Source organism: Pongo abelii, chromosome X, assembly GCF_028885655.2.
Source record: "Pongo abelii isolate AG06213 chromosome X, NHGRI_mPonAbe1-v2.0_pri, whole genome shotgun sequence".
NCBI lineage: Eukaryota > Metazoa > Chordata > Mammalia > Primates > Hominidae > Pongo > Pongo abelii.
Genome location: NC_072008.2, coordinates 139,564,504 through 139,580,987, shown reverse-complemented (window position 1 = coordinate 139,580,987; position 16,484 = coordinate 139,564,504). Strand labels below are relative to the sequence as shown.

The following is a 16,484-nucleotide window of genomic DNA, read 5'->3' as shown; positions in this document are numbered from 1 at the left end:
AATACTTTTTTGGTTTTTTTTTTTTTTTGAGATGGAGTTTGGCTCTTGTTGCCCAGGCTGGAGTGCAGTGGTGCAGTCTCAGCTCACTGCAACCTCCACCCCCTGGGTTCAAGCAATTTTCCTGCCTCAGCCTCCCAAGTAGCTGGGATTACAGGTGTGCACCACCACGCCCAACTAGTTTTTTGTATTTTTGGTAGAGACAGGGTTTATCCATGTTGGCCAGGCTGGTCTCAAACCCCTGACCTTGGGTGATCCACCCACCTCAGCCTCCCACAGTGCTGGGATTACAGGTGTGAGTCACCATGCCCAGCCCAATCCTTCCTTTCTATTCCCCCTTCACACCCTCCTGCACATACTATTGCAGACACATCCTAGGTGGTCTCCAGGCTTCTAGGCTCAGGCAGGAGTATTGAGAGCCTTAGGCTAGTAGATTAGAGGACAAAGAATTTGAGACCCAGGAAGAAGATTTCATCAAATTCATCTTTCATAGCTACCTGGTTAATCTTTTGAAGGCATCTCATACTTTCTCCGCAGCTCAGCTGCCTTCATGCCTTGAGGATAAAGCTAAGACTCCTTAGCAGAGTTCTGAGGGTCTTCTGGTCTAGCCTCAACTACCCTTCTGCCTTCATTTCCCACCACTAGTGCCCGTAAATACCCTCCACTGTGGTAAGAACAGCCATATTCATGCTCCATGAACCCCATAAACATACTGTTCTTGTTTCTGTTTTCACACCACTGCCTATGTTTATTTCTATTTTTTTTTTTACTTTTTTTTTTTTTTTGAGACAGAGTCTCACTGTGTTGCCCAGGCTGGAGTGCAGTGACACAGTCCTGGCTCACTGAAACCTCTGTCTCCCAGATTCAAGTGATTCTCCTGCCTCAGCCTCCTGAGTAGCTGGGATTACAGGTGCACACAACCACGCCCAGCTAATTTTTGTATTTTTAGTAGAGACAGGGTTTTGCCATGTTGGCCAGGCTGGTCTCGAACTCCTGACCTCGTGTGATCCCTGCCTGCCTTGGCCTCCCAAAGTGCTGGGATTACAGGCATGAGCTCCAGTGCCTGGCCTGCCCATTTTATTTCTATAGAGATTGACCTTTTTTTCTTTCATCTTAAATTTTACCCATCCTTCAAGGTGCAATTCAAGTGTGATGCAGTGAAAAGAAAATAGGTCTTGGGGTAGGACAAATGTTTATTTAAATTCTTGTTCTACTTATGAGCAAGCATGACCTGGGACAAGTTTCTTACCCTCCCCTCTATGTCTCCATTCTGTCATCCATTAAATGGGGATCATAACCCCAACTTCATAGGACTATTAAATCGAGGGGGAACATTTATAAAACATCTAGGCAAGTATCTAGCATATGCTAGGTGTTCCATAATTGTTAGTTTCTCACCATGAAACCTTTCATAGCCATCTCAGTCCATAGTTACCTCTGTCCTCCGAATTCATTACTAAAATGAATTCTGCCAGTGCTTTCATGAAACAGTCTACAATGGCTCCCAGGGTGCATAGGACGTAAAGTGACAACTCAGAGCCTGGCAACCTATTAGAAGAATGTTGAATAAACATGAAAAGTAAAAATAAGAGAAGCTAATGTTCATTGGACACTTATTATGCCCTAAACACTGTGCCAGAGCTTGGCATGCATTGTCTCATGTCATTTTCACAATACCACTATGAGGTAGGGGTCATTACTATTCTCACTTTACAGATGAGAAAATTTATACTGGAGGTGTTCTCACTCATAGTGGGAATTGAACAATAAGAACACTTGGACACAGGGCGGGGAATATCACACACAGGGGCCTGTCCTGGGGTGGGGGGAAGGGGGAGGGATAGCATTAGGAGATATACCTAATGTAAATGACGAAAGTTAACGGGTGCAGCACACCAACATGGCACATGTATACATATGTAACAAACCTGCACGTTGTGCACATGTACCCTAGAACTTAAAGTATAATAAAAAAGAAAATTATGCAGGAGGAGGTGGAGTGGCTTGCTTAAAGTCACATTCACGAAGGGCAGAGTCAGGATTCAGAGCCAAGAAGTCTGGTTTCAGAGGCCACTCCTTGAACGAGCCACTCTGACTCTTTTTTCTCTGATCATCAACACAACTATAAAAAGATCAAAGTCAGCTTTGCATTTTGCTACCTGGAAAAGTTGCGGTCATCTAAAGTTGCCCAGACGACTTACCAAAATGTTGCCTGGTCCCAGCACTGATCCCTGAGACATACCGCTGTTCATACTTCTCCAGAAAAGTCTATGCTTATTCCTACTTGTGCTTTCCTGACTATAAGCCACTTCCCTATCCATTTCAAAGCATTGCTCCACAATTCCATGGTGACTTAACTTGTTAAAACAGTGTTTGGCATGGGATCTTGTCAAGGGCCTTTTCAAAATCTAAATAGATTACATCCATGGTTTCCCTTTGTCCACATACACATTTATCCTGTAAAAGAATTCTGGTCAATTTGTTAGGCATGATTAACACCAAGTTCTTTATAAACTGTAAAACATTAGACAAATGGTGGTTAATTTAATTGAGAGGAAAAATGATGCCTAGCCCCCAATACATTACACTTGCCTAACATGTTCAGTGATCCTACCAGCCTGAAGTTCCTTGGGCCCCCTTTAAAAATGCTTCTCATGGAGAGGAGACTCATTGCCAATCTGCCAGGCTCATGGTACAATAGCTATTTGGCATAATAGCTATTTGGAATGACAGGTTATATGCTTTGGTCAGCTGTTATACAATTTTACCTAAAATTTGGATAGACGCCATCTGGTCCTGATGATTCATCAGCATCCATGTATTTAGTCAGCTAGACTTGGAACACCATGCACATTCACCACCATTTCATTTAGCCCTCCAAATTGCCTCCTCCAAAATACAACTTGGGAATAAAGAGCATGGCTCGGAATATGTTAAGACTCTCTTGTATCTCCCTTTTGTCCCTGAACAGACCTTTGGCGACATGACCAGCAAGTAGTTCTATCGGCTGGCTTCCCTGGCTTACTTCTTCCCTTCTTTTGAGGCACTGAATGAAGTGCAGGACACCCAGGTTCTATTCCTGGCTTTGCTTCTCTCATATGTCCTAAAGCGAGCCCCTTCCACTTTTGAAAAGTCAGTTTCTCCATTTGTGAAATAGAGGGAGTGCACACCCAAGTCTTGCAGGGCATTCCAGTGCCAGCAGTCTGTGATTATGTTCATTTCTTTGGCTTTGATCCCTGGCAAGGTGCTTATCAGAGTCTTTTGAGGACATCTTCTTGTAAGTTTTCATCTAACCTTGCAGGTTCTCTGTTCTCTTCTCTTGAGCTATAGTTCTATATAGAAAAGATCTCATTTTCTCCATTCTAACCCCTTTGACTTTTCCACCAATCTGGCAAGCTGGGCTTCTTACCAAGGGCTCCCCACATGTGGTCTTCAACACATTTGTGTATTAGGATGCTATTAAAAGTAATGGCAAAAGCCACAATTACTTTTGCGCCAACCTAATAATAAGAAGGTTTTAGTAGTTTCCAGGCTTTCTGGGGTATATTCATTTATAAAACTATTCATCTCAAAGTTTCCTAAGTGTTCTCTTTTTCCTTATTTCTTATTTATAAATTTTACATAGAATCCTTAGAGTCTTCTTCTTTCTGATTCTTGAATTTAATTGTTGGTAGGATGACCATTACATGATGTCTTACCCATGGTTACATCTTCGCCTGTTCCTTGCACTTCTCAGAACCAAGGGTAATGTATTTCCCTTTCGGTGCGTATCCTAGTCCATTTGCTCTGCTATAACAAAATACCTTAGACTGAGTAATTTATACATACTAGTGAGTTATACTTACAGTTCTGGTGGCCGGGAAGTCCGAGATGAAGGTGCCAGCATTTGGTGTCTGGTGAATGCCTTCTTCCTGCATCCTCATGTTGCAGACGGAACAAATGCTGTGTCCTCACCTGGGGGAAGGCAGAAGGGCAAAAAAGGGACAGATGCTGTGTCCTCACATGGCAGAAGAGATGGAAAGGCAGAAAGGAGCCTACCTAGTTCTCTCCAGCCCTTTTATAAGGGACTAATTCTCTCCATGAGGGCAGAGCTCTCATGACCTAATCACCTCCTAAAAGCCCCACCTCTTCATACTGTTGCATTGCCGGGGGCATTAAGTTTCAACATGAATTTTGGATGGGGCACAAACATTCATCAAACCATAGCAGTGAGATACTTCATCTCTCTCAGCCTGCTTCCGTTTCTAAAAAGTGGAGATACAGCAAACTAGCACAGGAACAGGAAACATCTTGGGCTTAGGGCTTAAACCGATTGTATTAGTCTGTTCTCGTGCTGCTGATAAAGACATATGAGAGATGGGGTAATTTATAAAGGAAACAGGTTTAATGGACTCACAGTTCCACATGGCTGGGGAGGCCTCACAACCATGGCAGAAGATGAAGGGAGAGCAAAGGCATGCCTTACATAGCAGTGGGCAAGAGAGAATGAGAGCCACGCAAAAGGGGAAACCCCTTATAAAACCATCAGATCAGCCAGGTGTGGTGGCTCATGCCTGTAATCCCAGCACTTTGGGAAGCCAAGGTGGGCAGATAACCTGAGGTCGGGAGTTCAAGACCAGCCTGACCAACATGGAGAAACCCCGCCTCTACTAAAAATACAAAATTAGCCAGGTGTGGTGGCACATGCCTGTAATCCCAGCTCCTCGGGAGGCTGAGGGAGAAGAATGGCTTGAACCTGGGAGGCGGAGGTTGCAGTGAGCTGAGATTGTACCATTGCACTCCAGCCTGGACAACAAGAGTGAAACTCCATCTCAAAAAAATAAAATAAGTAAATACATAAATAAAACCATCAGATCTCATGAGACTTATTCACTACCACGAGAACGGTATGGGGGAAACTGCCACCATGATTCAATTACCTCCCACAGGGTCCCTCTCACAACACGTGGGAGTTATGGGAGCTACAATTCTAGATGAAATTTGGGTGGGGATACAGCCAAACAATATCACCAATACTAAAAGCAAATGGCTGTTTATTGCCCTTGGTACACAGATATTTCTCATAGAAATGCTTGCCTTCAAGAAACTTTCAGTCTCTCAGATGTCAGTGTGGGGACTGCAAAGAGAAAACCTGCCACTTGTTACTTGACAGGGGGTGACTGGTCCCTTTTGCCATTCTTCTGTTGTCATCTCCAAGTGCTATGGGAGAAAGCAGTGGTCTGCCCCTGGCTAGTCACTTCATCCCAGCAGTACTGTGGAGGAAGCCTTTAAGATTTCACAGCTGTGAGCCCCATTTAGGGTAATATTATTAGTATTATTTAGTATCATTGGATTATAACTTATTATTTTAGCTGTCTATAGCATATATTCCCTTTTTATAGTTACCTTATAATCTGAAAGCAAAATAATGATGATCTCAAGTAAAACAGCAATTAGGAAATATTTTCATAAGCCAATGATCTTTATTCTTCTTTTTTTTTTTTTTTTTTTTTTTTTTTTTTTTTTTTTTACTGGATCAAGTGTAACCTTACACTTCTACTCCTAATAAGCCTACACACATAGGAAAGGTGAAGGACACTTCAATGGCTTAAGTGTTCTTCTAAAGTGTCAAGTCAAACCTTCATAAACGTAGGCTGGTAGTCATTTTGCATTAATAAATTCATTAATAGAGTGGTCTGGTGAAAAGGGCCATTGGAACTTAATGATAGGCCTTTTATCATGAGTGACAACTGCAAAATATTAATGATTTAGAGCAAATCATGTTGCCTGCTGAAAAGTGAGTAGAAAGCTTGTAGGGAAATGAAATGTCCTGGGTTTTTTTGTTTGTTTGTTTGTTTGTTTTCTGTTTTTTTAAATGGGAAAGTTGTTAGGTCCTATGCAGAATTCGGAATACATTAGATACAGTAATATATCTATTTATACTACCCTGTTGGTAACAAGTCCAGGAATAAATTTGGCAGTTTTACCAAAATGTATTTTATAGTGTGAGTAACCCAATTCCCCTTCCTTTGTGCTCTTTGGAAATGCACCATTCAGATCTTTGTCACGTAAGTTGTAGATTGCTTCCTGCTAAGTAAGCCACCGCTGGAACTCTCAGGCAAGATCTTGTAGTGACTCCCTCCAAACTTATTTCTTGGGATATCAGCCCCTCCAACATGTGACCTCAGTGCAAGGGACCCCATGTCATCCACTGGGAGGGAGATCCCATCTGTTGGGCAAATGAGACACCTTCTTACCCTTAGACTGTTGAAGTTTGAGATGTAAAGGGAAGGGCATCACTTCTACAGAGTCAAACAAACTGGGTCCCAGTTCTGTGTCTGCCACTTCCCAATGTTGTGACCTTGGACAAAGTCAGTCAGTTCCTCTGAGCCACAGTTTCCTCACTTGCAAAAATGGTGATAAAATATTTCCTGACCTACCCACCTCATAAGTTGCTGAATGAAACACATGAGATAATGGATGTAACATACGTTATAAACTTTAAAGCATCATATCCATTTAGGATAATATTATTAATATTGTTTAGGGTTATAACTTAAATTATAATTTTAGCTAAAGGCTTTTGGTGAATAAAACTAAACTAAGTTCCAAATGTCTAAGCCAATAATTTTCATTATAAATGTGCTACTCTTATACACTGTTGGTGGCAATATACACTAGTACAGCCACTATAAAGAACAGTGTGGAGATTCCTCAAAAAACTACAAATAGAACTACCATATGATCCAGCAATCCCACTACTGGGCATTTACTCGAAGGAAAGGAAACCAATGTATTGAAGAGACATCTGCACCCCCATGTTTAGTGCAACACTATTCACAATGGCCAAAATATGGACTCAACCTTGGATTCCAACAACAGATGAATGCATAAAGAAAATATGGTGTATATGTACACCGTGGAATACTATTCAGCCATAAAAAAGAAGGAAATCCTGTCATTCCAGGCAATGTGAATGGAACTGGAGGACATTGTGTTCATTGAAATAAGCTGGTAACAAAAAGTTAAACACCACATGTTCTCATTCGTATATGAAAACTAAAAAAAGTTGATCTCATAGAAGTAAAAAGTAGAACAGAGGTGGGGTAGGGGGAGACATGTCGAAGGATACAAAATCGCAGCTAGATAAGAGGAATAAGTTCTGGTGTTCTAGAACCACTGTAGGATGACTATAGTTAATAATATACAGTTTCAAATAGCCAGAGGGAGGATATTGAATGTTCCCAGCACAAAGAAATGATAAGTGTTTGAGATGATGGATATGCTAATGACCCTGATCTGATCAGTATATATTATGTGAATCAAAACATCACTATGTACCCCGTAAATATATACAATTATTACATGTCAGTTAAAAATAAAAAAAGAAAGAATCTCTGAAAAAAAGATGTTCTCCATCATCTCCATTCCCAAAGGTGGCATTTTTAATTACTCATTAACTTGTTTTTAGCCCAGGGTGGTTTGAAGTGAGAAGGTATTTGAACAATGACAAATATGTCGGCTGAGTTGTACAAATAACCACATAGTCACAACAACAGTAGTCACTTACATCTTGAAAGAATCACAGCTAGTTATGTTTTGTTTTCTTTGGTGCTAGTGGGGCGGTAAGGGCATGGGTGGACAACGAGTTGGGGAGGGTCAAGAAAGGGCCCCTGATTTTTTCCATTCTATCTTGCTCTGAGCTACAAGCAATCTGCTTTCATGTTTTGGTCTTTTCTTTTAGAGATCAAATGTCATAGGAAAGCTGAAGGAAGCAAAGCTCACCATAATAACACTTTTCACACAGATACAGACCAGGTGGTTCTTGCTAATCAATTGACAAGACAGCCAATCCCAGCTCACCCTAGAGCTTTGCGAAGCTCTCCGGGCTCACAAAGGGGACTTAGATGTGAGCTTTAGCAGTGGTATTACCTGCCAATTGAGTAGGTATACCAAGAAAGAGGCCTTCCCCATGCTTTAATGTTGGCTAGGGAATTACTATAGGTAATCTGGTGATAGATGAGAATGAGCAAAGGTTAAAACTTCCCATAAAGTTATCATAACTCAGGATACCTTAGGGAGTTTGTTTCTTATTATTTGGAAGGAGAGATTCTGAAATTTGCTTTTCTAGGTATGCTGCGCTGTGATACTTTCCCATCTGAGCCATTAGGCTATAAGGCTTTTATCAGGAGTAATGCTGTAAAAGTTGTACTTGCTGGTAGGCCTTACACATAACTCTCTAAGAATTGGGTAAGTATTAGGGATATTGTGAGCAATTTAGTGCCATTGTATTATATTTTCTAATCAATCTTCAAATTAAGAGGAAACTGTTGAACAGATGAATTTGACTAAGTGGTGCAATTGATTTTCTCTGGACAGAAGCCATGTTGGCCAGTTTTATGACAGCCTCAACTAAAATGTGGTAATTTAGCCAAGTATTGGTACAAAGGAAAGGGATGGAGAGGTTCAACATTCAGCTGGTGGGAAAGTAGAGAAGGATCCAGCAGGAAAGTGGCAAGCCCGAAGCCTCTCACTGAGCTGCCAAACAGAAGTGAAGCAGTCCCTGTAGGATAACATCCCAGAGGGATCTGGGAGTGCAGACTTACATGCCAGCAAAAGGAAAGTGCTCCCCAGCAAGAAGAAATAGCATAGCAGAAAGAGAGAAATGTGGAGATGTCTGATTAAACCTGTGCTGTCGTCCAAAGTTTCCATGATAAACAATGATCTCCTAGGGGGTTCAAATCAGAAACAAGGAATCGTGAGCGTGCAGAGTGAGACAGAAGCTGAAAAGATCTAGTGTGGATAGTCCTAGTGGCTGCAGGTAGAGATCGGGAATAAAGTGAGGGCTGAGGTCCTGCTCGGAGAGGGGGAGGGATGTGGAGCCATCCAATGCCCTCCAATCGTTGACTTTCCATAAGGCCCCTTAAACTGTGCACATGTGCACGCATGTGCTGTCAAATCTCTCCAATTCAGACAGTGCAGTCCTCTAGGTTTTTCTAGCATGGCAAAAAGAACAAAGATGCAGCCATCACCTTCCCTCTTTCCTTTATTTGTCTGTGTCAGGTACAAGGACATTTCCCATTCGCACTGATAGGAACGAAGTTACTGGCAAGTTTTTGTGTGGTTAATTTTTCTGAAGGGAAACCTTGTTATAGATCTTGCCTGTGTACACACCTGCCTAAAAGATTTTAATGATTCTTATCATTTCCAAATATACTTGCTGAGATTTTTTTAAAAGTGCCTTTTAGTCTGTTTTTTGTTTTGTTTTTGTTTTTGCTTTTTACAATCCTGATGTGAATGTCTGATGGTAAATAAGCTTTTAAGGTGAGAACACGAGCACCAGCACAGACAGAATCTTTTAATTTGTAGCTCATTGGTGGACTGAAGCAGCAATATAATTACCAAGTAAATAAAAATGGAGTAGAAGGCCAGGCACAGTGGCTCACATCTGTAATCCCAGCAGCTTGGGAGGCCAAGGTGGATGGATTACTTGAGCATAGGAGTTCGAGACTAGCCTGAGCAACATGGTGAAACCCCGTCTCTGCTAAAAATCCAAAAATTATCCAGGCATGGTGGTGCGCACCTGTCATCCCCGCTACTTGGAAGGGTGAGGCATGAGAATCGCTTGAACCTGGGAGGTGGAGGTTGCAGTGAGCTGAGATCGCGCCACTGCACTTCAGCCTGGGTGACAGAGTGAGAATCTGTTTTAAAAGAAAAAACAAAAATGGAGTAGAGGCTATTCTACAAATTCAGGTATCCAAGGACAGTCTAGGTTAGAGCAGGAGGAAATCTCATGAGCACACTCAGGATGAACTTCAGAGGAGAGTGGTTCTCCAATTAACAGTGAACTCCTTGGAGGGTCGAAAGCAAGTATTTTTCATCCTGTTATACACTTCACAGTTCTCAGTCACCTATTCTCCTTCCCTCCATGCTGCTCAGTGACTCTCACTTAGTACATATTTAGTAAATATTCAGTTATGGATTTGTAATGTTTACTTTTCACATTTGCTTCCTTTGGTCCCACATTCAATAGGGCAAGAATGTGCTTCCCCTTCACTGCATCTTAAACTAGCTTCCTCAAAGTATCCTCAACTTTTAGCAGCCGTATTTGTGAGCAAAGAGATCTGAGATCCCTGTTCCAATCAACACAGGAGTAAGGACTCAGCTGAGTGGGGGAAGGCACGGCATGTGAAACATAGGGTGTTTGTAGCCTCCTGTACATCTTGAGAAGAGAGAGACAGATGGGGAAGATTCTGCACACAGGGACAGTGGGAGGATGGTGAAAAGAAGTAACAGTGTTCAGTCTACATGAGAGAAGAATTAGGAAGATATGAATGTTGTCTTCTAATAGTAAGAAGTCTTGCATATGGAAGAGGAGAGTAGATCTGGAGCCAATGCATGACATTTACAAGGAGACATATTTTGGCTAACAGAAAGATGAACTATCTCTTTGAGCTATTCCTCAATTGAATGGATTGCCCTGAGAAACAATCAGCTTCCTGACTTTGAAGGCATTTGACTAGAGCATAAATAAGCATATCAGGCCAAGTGCAGTGGCTCACACGTGTAGTCCCAGCACTTTGGGAGGCCGAGGCAGGCAGATCACTTGAGGCCAGGAGTTCGAGAGCAGCCTGGCTAACATGGCAACATCCCGTCTCTACTAAAAATACAAAAATTAGCCAGGCATGGTGGCACACACCTGTAATCCCAGCTACTCAGGAGGCTGAGGTGGGAGAATTGCTTGAACCCAGGAGATGGAGGTTGTAGTGAGCCGAGATCACACCACTTCACTGCAGCCTGGGCAACCAAGTGAGACTGCATCTCAAAAAAATAAAAATAATAAAAAAAAGAGAGTAAGAAATATTGGCTGGATGGGGCTCAGGTGTCAGAGAGTGGATAGATACCTACATCGTGATGGACTTTTGACTTCCGGGGTCCTGAATAGCTCTGAGGGGCTACAATTTTATGATGTAAACATGTAAAAGAACAAAAGAGAATCAATATGGTGGAGCAAACCAATGAGGCCATTTTTCAGGCTGGGGGAAAGAAAGAGGAGTGGAGAAGAGAATCTCTGTGGTTGTTTGTCTATGAGCACATGTCACCAATTATGATTTTCTGTAACTGTTTTCCTAAGAAAACGGATCCTTACGAATGGCAGAGACTTTTCCAGGGAGCAATTCTTTTCAACATCTTCTGTCATTCACAGCCTCCAGATTTGTTTTGCCACTACAAGAATCCAGTTCTCATTTCTCCCCAATTATTTCCAGGCTTGTGGCCGTCCTGCCCCATGTTAGAAAAGCAAATCCAGTATAGAGCCCTCCCCCCAGCTACAAGCAGTTAGTGCTGATTGCTGTATTGTCAATATTAAGGTTGTCCAGTTCACACTCATCCCCTGCACTACTCTCTCCCTTCTGATTCTGCCCACACAGAATAGACCAGTGCATCTCAAGTTATCTATGATGAAGGACCCAGGGTTTGTTTGTTTGTTTCATTCCTTCCAAATCTGTTATGGACCAATATCTTTGTAGAAAATAAAACTAAATTACCAGAAAAAGAAAACGACCAAAAAAAACCCTATAAAATACAAGCCACACTTTTTACTTATGAGATTCAACAGACCTAAAAATCTCTGTCAAATTGCTATAAAAGTTTCAAAGTGCTTATTTTCAATGTCTGTACTTATCTTCTTGCAGATTAGCAATAAATAGCAGAGCAGTAGCCCACACATTGAGTAGGGAGGTGTAGCCTGCTCTGTGTGTCTCTGCCTTGTGTTCCTCCTCACCTTGGATCTCATGGTGGGAAACACTCAAAAGCAGTCTAAATGGACTGAGGGCAGTGGTGTACTAGAGCTGGCTTGCACTGGCTCACGAGAGCCAATTGTTAAATTTTCAGAATTCCTGTGAGCCAGTTGTTAAACATGGCCATTACTAAAAATTAAATTATATAAATTTACAATGAAATAAATTCTACCAAACAAAAATAACACTGAAGACTCATCACATCCTAATTATTTTATTGCATTTTATAATTATCTCTACTCTTAGGGTTATATGTCTATTGTGTATGTATGTGTGGTGGAAATAATATATACTCTTGCAATTCTGTGTTCAGTGTGGTCACATTGGTAGCTTAAAGCTGGCCAGGATAGAAATATTTACACCACAGAAATCAGGAAGAAACTACAAATCAGGGCTTGATTTATTGTTTTGTTGATTGTCTAGACTCTAGACTTAAGAAAGCGTTAGGAGAAAATGTTAGTAGCACAGAATAAACTTAAAATCATGTTGTCTCTGTAGCCATTACATTGTGAATAGCACAAAAAAATTGAAGAAATATTCTTCCAGTATTTGAAAACTATTATCCAATTCAGTAAAGAAGTTGCTCGTATCACTGATGGAGTGAAGTTCTGACTCCATTGGAGTTGGAACACTAATAATAATAGTGTTATTTCACTGTTGTGTTGCCTCTTAGTGTATTCCAATATATCAACCAGTATTCTTGTAGGAACTACACTTGCTCATCGATCATAACCCTAGTTTGGCTCCAGTTGCAAGAGCCTGAACAAAAGCCAATGAAAGCACTCTATGAGAACTAATTGGCTAAATAAAATTTATACTGAAGAGTATTTTATATTTTTATCTGTAAGTTGTAAGGTGCTGCATATCCTTTATTCCAATAAAATTAAAAATAAGCTGACATGCATACTTCCTTTTTTGAGAGCCAGTTGTTAAATATTTACCAGCTCACCACTGGGTAAGACAATACATTTAGAGGATTTATTTTCCTTCGTTTATCCTTAAAGGTTCTAAGCTTAAATCGATAGCTCTTGCCATCATGAGTGAGAGAAAATTTCTGTCTTCCAAAGTTATGCTGGCAAATTAAAGAGCCCCTCATTTTCAGTGATACTGACTTCTAGGAATCCCAAACTTGGAAACTTTCTTAACTTGGATCTGTAAGATCCGTAAACTTTTTTCGTCAAAACTTCTTATTCCCTGTTGAGGTTCGGGGGCTCCCTCTGAAATCCCTCTGCTAACCGATGGAAATCTCATCAGTCCCATCCCAAACCTCAATGGTATTCTTGCAGGTCAGTTCACTGGAGCACCCAGGTGAGGACCACTTTTAGAGTTCAGCCTCACTGTAGAAGATGGCATTAAGACAAATGTATACCGTGTGCCGGTATTAGCCTTGGTTTCATAGAGTTCGAGTGGAACTCCTAATATCAGGTTACATTTTGTTGGCTCAGTAATCATTTTTTGAACCACCAACCATATGGGCAGAGGTTGGGAGGAAAGCTAAATTTGGAACACACTCCCACTCTCCTGTTCAACATTTCTTTCTTGTTTGTGCAGGGAGGCAACATTATTACTCATACTCACATACAGTACCAACTGCTAGAGGACTAAGAAGTGAGATTCTCCCAAAATGTGGTCAGATCACTGGAGATTTTCTATACAAATATGCAGCAGTTCAGTAAGAACATCTGTGCTCTGCTTCTGCAGATGTCAGAACCTGTCTGTGACACACAGCACTAGAAGACTAAATTGATAATGAAAAGGAACCCAGGGATTTCATGCCTGTGGATTCATAAATTCTTTATCACTTTTAGTCCACATGCAGAGATAGCACCTTTCTGAACTGATATCTTTTTGATTCAGGCATTTTTAGAGCGTGGAGCCATGAATGTCTCTCCATTTAGTTTTTCTTGTTCTAGCTTTCCTTCTCCCCACACACCACTTCATATGGAATGATAGTTGGAACAAAGAAGATGGATATTTTGGGAGAACAACAATAATGATTTGGGCAGTATCTGTGGAAATCATGCACATTTCTTTCAGCTCTAGGGCTTTCTAAACCTAAACACGCAAGTTGTATTTAGCCTAAAGCAGCTGAAGGTCAGTGCCTCCAAGGGGTTTAGAAACATGTTCAACTTAAGGAATGAAAGTTAGTCTGCCTTCCTTCGAGGAGAGGTTGTAGTCTTCTTACCAATAGCCAGCTTGGAGTCATAAGGGCATTCTCCTTGCTGTCCCTAAATTCTAAGCATGAATGAGGAGTAGTGAAACCAAATCCCTTAGCTCAGCCTTTTCTAATCTGGCCCCAACCTACATCTCCAATCTTTTCTCTCACTAACCCCTACTCCATCCCATGCTCCAACTACCTTAAAGTTTTCACTGTTGCCAAACTTGCTATTCTGTTCCTTCAGGCCTGCCTGGGCCTTTGTAAAGTCTTGTATCTGTAATATACATAAAGCACTTAGCCCAGCGCCCATGCCTTGGTAGGTTCCCATAAATAGTGGCTGTTAATATTCTGCACACGCTGACCTGTTAACCCATACTTGTTTCCCCTTTTGTACCTTTAAAACTCAGTTCAGGCTGGGCGTCGTGGCTTACTTCTGTAATCCCGGCACTGTGGGAGGGCGAGGTGGGAGGATCACTTGAGCCCAGGAGTTTGAGACCAGCCTGGGCAACATGGTGAAACCCTGTCTCTACAAAAAATTAGCTGGGTGTGGTAGTGTGAGCCTGTAGTCCCAGCTACTCCAGAGGTCAAGGTGAGAGGATCGCTTGAGCCCAGGAGGTTAAGGGTGCAGTGAGTTATGATCGTGCCACTGCACTCCAGCCAGCCTGGACAACAGGATGAGAATGTCTCAGAAAAATAAAAATAAAAATGAAAAATTCAGTTCAGATGCATCTCCTTCCTCAGTGACACCTAGCCCTAGGCAGAGTGCTCCGTCAATATGCTTCAAGCATTTACCAACATGATGGTCAGGTAATTCCCAGTGCCTGGGACCTAATTGGTGCTCAGTAAGTGTTGCATGGCCCTGGCCATACAAAAATGAATAAGCAAAGTACCTGCCCATAAAATTTCCTAGTGTAGTTGGGGGTCTTGGGGGTCAGTGGGCAATGGGAAGGGCACAGACACCTAACTGGATCATTGTAATGTAAAGCGGTTAAAGCACTGATTGCAGTATGTACAGGGAGTTGTGGAAACACAAAGGTGAAGCTTCACACCCAGCCTTGGGTGGTCAGAAACTAAGCTGAGTCTGAAACAATGTGTAGGGGTCAGGTGGAAAGGGAAGAAAATTGTAGGCTGGCGGGATAGTATGAGCAACGACTTGGAGATGAGAAAGAGCACGGTGGTTCTGAACATGGCATGCACTTTGGTGTGACTAGAGTACAGAGAAGCAAGAGGTGAGGCTGGAAGATTTGTTAGGGATCACATCATGAGGGCCTTCTCTGCCTTGTTAAGGAGCTTGGTCTTGATCCTGTAGCAGGGTCTATAAATTCACAACATATGGACCATTAGCCTCCCCAACCCCCATCCCTCTCCATAGCAGACATTCATAATCACAGCTCCCCACTCCACTGAGCCCAGATGTGACATCCTAATCCTTCTGAACATAGCACTACAGGGAAACACCACCAAAAGATTGAAGGCTTGAAGGCAGCACTCTGGTTTGCTGCCTTCAAACCTTTGGTTTGGTTTGGTGTTTTGTTGTGTTTTGTTTTGTTTTTTGTTTTGAGACAGGGTCTCCCTCTGTCACCCAGGCTGGAGTGCAGTGGCACAATCACGGCTCACTTCAGCCTCAAACTCTGGTGCTCAAGCAATTCTCTCACCTCAGCCTCCTGAGTAGCTGGGACTACAGGCATGTGCCACCATGCCTGGTTAATTTTTTTTATTTGTAGAGATGAGATTTTGCCATGTTGCCCAGGCTGGTCTTAAACTCCTGGGCTCAAGCGATCCACCCACCTCAGTCTCCCAAAGTGCTGGGATTACAGGCATGAGCCACCACGCCCGGCCAGAGAAAGGTTGTAAGCATGTTGGGAGTTTGAGGGGGGCAAGTGAGTGCAAGTGAAGGGAGAAGGCTGACATGGTCAGAATTGCATTTTGGAAAACTCTCTGAGGGAGTGGATGAAGATGCAGATTTAAGAAGAAGAATCAGCAAGACCTGTCTATTTAGATGTGGCAGAGTGAGGGAGAAAGAGTTGTCGAGGATGAGGTCACTGTTTCCACCTTGGGCAAATGGGCAGATGCCAGTGCCATTCAGAGAGAAAGCATGGAGGAGGTAATGATAGGGTTGGCACAATAATAATAGCTCATATTTTTTGAGTGCTTACTATGTGCCAGGCACGGTTTTAAGCATTTTATGTGGATAAACTCATTATATCCTCCCAGCAACCCTGTGGTGTGGGTACCATTATTATTTGTTTTGTAGAAGAAGAAGAAGATACACAGAGGGGTATAGAATACTGAAGAGCTAACATAATCAAGGGCACTAAGGGAGAATGTTAGAATGAGAAAAGCTGAAAACCCACACCTGAGTCATTTGGAGGAATATGGATAGAGCCAGCCAGGTCACTAGGCACCCATGCTAGGGTTTATCAGTTCATCTTTAATGTTTTGGAAACCAAAGGATTTATCGTTCTTGGAAGAGGCCCACTTCGATGTGTATAAATCCTTCCTGCCCTTACCACATCTGTTCTACTCACAGGGGCAAACATCAGTAGGAATAG

General features: G+C 42.1%; 1 protein-coding gene across 1 annotated transcript in view; it reads left to right on the top strand.

The window, feature by feature from the left end:
- GPC3 (glypican 3) overlaps positions 1–16,484 on the top strand; it is a 459,357-nt gene that overhangs the window by 400,917 nt on the left and 41,956 nt on the right. The gene's annotated exons all lie outside the window — the stretch shown is intronic.